Source organism: Entelurus aequoreus, linkage group LG11 (assembly GCF_033978785.1).
Source record: "Entelurus aequoreus isolate RoL-2023_Sb linkage group LG11, RoL_Eaeq_v1.1, whole genome shotgun sequence".
Classification (NCBI taxonomy): domain Eukaryota; kingdom Metazoa; phylum Chordata; class Actinopteri; order Syngnathiformes; family Syngnathidae; genus Entelurus; species Entelurus aequoreus.
The window spans coordinates 443,300-448,299 of record NC_084741.1 but is presented as its reverse complement, the minus strand read 5'-3'; the positions used below and the strand labels follow the sequence as shown (position 1 = coordinate 448,299).

General features: G+C 35.8%; 1 protein-coding gene across 1 annotated transcript in view; it reads left to right on the top strand.

The window, feature by feature from the left end:
- Positions 1-5,000, top strand: part of LOC133660492 (semaphorin-3G-like) — a 136,332-nt gene that overhangs the window by 10,811 nt on the left and 120,521 nt on the right. The gene's annotated exons all lie outside the window — the stretch shown is intronic.

Genomic DNA, 5,000 nt, shown 5'->3' with positions numbered 1-5,000 from the left:
TCATTTTTCTTTGAAATAGATATTGAATCGTAATTAGGAATATATTGCTAAAATTTTTTTAAAACAAATACAAACATTTTAAAAATAAATGAACAAAAGAATATGTTGCTACGTTTGCTGGTCATGTTGTATAATGCAAACTAATTTGTAGAGATAAGATGATAATAACAGGTCACGGGTCGTAATAGTATGGCAATATGGACATTGGACACCATGGTCTACAATTTTGGGGAACTTTACCAGACAACTTTATGACCAGATGGTCATAAAGTCATAAAGGCTCCACTTTTCAAAAAGTGCTAGCTCGATGCTAATTCTCATTGGATATGCCATACACATGCTACCAAATAGCATTAGGGATTTTACATGGCGATTTCAACACCTCCAAATGTGTTAATGAAAACCACAACCAGGATGCACGATACAATCAAACAACTGGCGTGTAATAAGTACAATACTGTATTGGAAATTTTCTAATCAAGTAGCCAAACAAAATTGTCTTTCTGTGATCTATTGGAGTAGTTCGAGCACCTCAAAAAGCATAGGTCACATTCACAGCAAAGTATGTAAGGAGTGTGCAATAGGAAGAGAGGGCGGGAGGGAGGGTGTAGGCCCAGTTTGGCAGGGGGAGAGAACTGCCCGCATGCTAACATTTTTGTTAATTTTGCAGGATTACACCTCAGTGTCAAATATTTTGATATTTTACATATGAATACTGTCTGCATGCTAACATTAGCATGCTATCTGTTTAGCTAATTTTGCAAGTATGCACTTCAGAGTTATATTTTGTTACTTTACATTATCTTGTTAGCACGATAGCTTCTTAACTAAGTTGGCAGGTATACACCTCAAAGTCATAATTTGTTACTTGACTTTGTGTTGTTAGCATGATAGCTTCTGAACTAAGTTGGCAAGTATACACCTCAGAGTCATAATTTGTTACTTTACTTTATCTTGTTAGCATGATAGCTTCTTAACTAAGTTGGCAAGTATACACCTCAGAGTCATAATTTGTTATTTTACTTCATCTGGTTAGCATGATAGCTTCTTAACTAAGTTGGCAAGTATACACCTCAGAGTCATAATTTGTTACTTTACTTCATCTTGTTAGCATGATAGCTTCTTAACTAAGTTGGAAAGTATACACCTCAGAGTTATAATTTGTTACTTTACTTTATCTTGTTAGCATGATAGCTTCTTAACTAAGTTTGCAAGTATACACCTCAGAGTCATAATTTGTTACTTTACTTTATCTTGTTAGCATGATAGCTTCTTAACTAAGTTTGCAAGCATACACCTCAGAGTCATAATTTGTTACTTAAAGGCCTACTGAAATGAATTTTTTAAAATTTAAACGGGGATAGCAGATCCATTCTATGTGTCATACTTGATCATTTTGCGATATTGCCATATTTTTGCTGAAAGGATTTAGTATATAACAACGTCGATAAAGTTCGCAACTTTTGGTCTCTGATAAAAAAAAACCTTGCCCCTACCGGAAGTAGCGTGACGTTGTCAGTTGTTCACTCCCTCATATTTTCCTATTGTTTTCAACGCAGCTAGAGCTATTCTGACCATTACCCCATTAATTTGAGCGAGGATGAAAGATTCGTGGACGAGGAACGTTAGAGTGACGGACTAGAATGCAGTGAAATACTTTTTTTTTTCCGCTCTGACCGTAACTTAGGTACAAGCTGGCTCATTGGATTCCACACTCTCTCCTTTTTCTATTGTGGATCACGGATTTGTATTTTAAACCACCTCGGATACTATATCCTCTTGAAAATGAGAGTCGAGAACGCGAAATGGACATTCAGTGCCTTTTATCTCCACGACAATACATCGACGAAGCTCTTTAGCATGAGCTAACGTGATAGCATCTGTCTCAAATGCAGATAGAAACAAAATAAATAAATCCCTGACTGGAAGGATAGACAGAAGATCAACAATACTATTAAACCATGTACATGTAACTACACGGTTAATAGATCTCAGCCCGGCAAAGCTTAACAATGCTGTTGCTAACGACGCTAAGGCTGACTTAGCAACTTAGCAACCGGACCTCACAGAGCTATGATAAAAACATTAGCGCTCCACCTACGCCAGCCAGCCCTCATCTGCCCAGCTCATCAACACCCGTGCTCACCTGCGTTCCAGCGATCGACGGCGCGACAAAGGACTTCACCCGATCGTCCATGCGGTGGCCGGTTAGCATCGGCTAGCGCGTCTGCTATCCAAGTGAGTAATCCTTGTTGTGTTGCTACAGCCAGCCGCTATACACCGATCCCACCTACAACGTTCTTCTTTGCAGCCTCCATTGTTCATTAAACAAATTGCAAAAGATTCACCAACACAGATGTCCAGAATACTGTGGAATTGTGAAATGAAAACAGAGCTTTTTGGTATTGTATTCAATGGGGAAGGCATACCTCTGTTCCCCGGGCTACGTCACGCGCATACGTCATCCTCCGAAGGCTTTTTCAACCGGAAGTGTGGCGGGAAATTTAAAATTGCACTTTATAAGTTAACCCGGCCGTATTGGCATGTGTTGCAATGTTAAGATTTCATCATTGATATATAAACTATCAGACTGCGTGGTCGGTAGTAGTGGGTTTCAGTAGGCCTTTAACTTTGTGTTGTTAGCATGTCAACCTTAGCATACTAGATGTTTTGCACTTTTTGCAGGCATACACCTCAGAGTCAAATATTTTGCGGGCTTACACCTCAGAGTCAAATATTTTGTTATTTCACAAATAACTGTCTGCATGTTAACGTTAGCATGCTAGCTTTATAGCTAATTTTGCAAGTATCTACCTCAGCGCCGAATATTTTGTCATATTATGTATGTTATCTGTTGGCATGTTTACTTTAGCATGCCAGCTTTTTAGCTCATTTTGCCGGTATACACCTCAGAGTCATATTGTGTTATGTTATCTTGTTAGCATAATAGATTCTTAACTAATTTGGCAAGTATACCCCTTAGCGTCACATTTTGTTATTTGACTTTGCGTTGTTAGCATGCTAACCTTAGCATACTAGATTTTAAGCACATTTTGCAGGTATACACATACAGAGTTAAATGTTCAGTAATTTCAGGCTAGCTTGTTGTGCTTATTTGACAGGTAAAGACTTAAGAGTCTTTTTTTATAAGTAAGAGTTCTTACGTATATTGCTAGCGCGCTAGCAGGTAGCATTTCAATTCAACTTTGACTTTTGAACATCCACACGCAATTTCTACGTAAATAGTTTTTTCGAGTTTCTTGATATAAATCTACCGTAATTTCCGGACTATAAGCCGCTACTTTTTCCCCTCGTTCTGGTCCCTGCGGCTTATACAAGGGTGCGGCTTATTTACGGCCTGTTCTTCTCCGACACCGACGAAGAGGATTTCGGTGGTTTTAGTACGCAGGAGGAAGACGATGACACAATGATTAAAGACTGACTTTTCATATACCGGTAGGCTGGTTATTTTGATAACGTACAGGCGAGCACTTTGTATTACTTTGCACCGTTGTATTATTTGTACTCTGCACGAATGCTGTTCGCCATGTCAAAGATGTGAAAGTTTGATTGAATGATTGAAAGATTTATTGTTAATAAATGGGACGCTTTGCGTTCCCAAACAGTCATCTCTGTCCCGACAATCCCCTCCGTGGTAGCAGGAACTCCTATATACTACGCTAATTACACATCAAAACCCTGCGGCTTATAGTCGGGTGCGGCTTATATATGGAGCAATCTGTATTTTCCCCTAAATTTAGCTGGTGCGGCTTATAGTCAGGTGCGGCTTATAGTCCGGAAATTACGGTAACCTTATCTCGCATCATAACCCCATCCATTCATCCATTTTCTACCGCTTGTACCTTTCATAGCTCCAATAATAATAATAATGTTTTGTCACATGTGGTGTGGAAAAAGCCCGATATCGGTAAAGTTAACGTATGGTCGCTGTGTTCATTCAGAGCAGGGGTGACCGAACCTTTTCCACTGAGGTCCACAGACTGACAAATCAAAGGATGTGGTGGCCATTTTGGTAGTTTTCACCTTTAAAACCAGTACAATAAAAAATGAATGCTGAAGATTCAAATCCGAGCTGAAACTTTAACAATTAGCGCGCTAGCCAGATAGCATCAAGCAATGAAATATAACAGCAACATAGCACGCTAACAGTACTATGCTAACATGCTGACAATGGCATGCTTACAGTTAAAATTAGTGAAATATTAAAATATACGACAGCCAAATTAGCTAAAAGAAGCTATGATGCTAATGTTAAAATGCTAAAATGCAAACTAACTTGCGTTAAGTACCAAAATCTAATACTCTGTGGTGTTTACCTGGATTTTTTTTTTTAATGCTAGCATGTTATTATAGCATACTGAGGTATATACGTACAAAATTAGCTAAAAATATGGCTTACTAACACTAACATGCTAACAGGTATAATTTGTCAAGTAAAAAAATATTTTACGTTTTTCTGCAAAATGCTAATATTAGAATGCTATCGATTGTACCGTGCGCCGTTAAAAATGTAGCTATTATTATTATAATATTAATATTATTTTTTTAATTAAAAAAAAAAGGCAAAAAAATAAAAATAAAAAGTATATATATATATATATATATATATATATATATATATATATATATATATATATATATATGTATATGTATATATATATATATATATATATATATATATATGTATATATATATATATATATATATATATATATATATATATATATATATATATATATATATATATATATATATATATATATATATATATATATATATATATATATATATATATATATATATATTTGGTAACTAAAAAAGGAAGAATTATTAATTTTTGAAAATTATGAATCGATTTAAGGATTGCGATTCAGATATGAATCCATATTTTTGTGAACCCCTAAATTCAATGTAAAAAAAAAAATCAGTGTAAAAAAATTATGTGTAAAGAAATCAGTGTAAAACAATTCAGTGTAAAA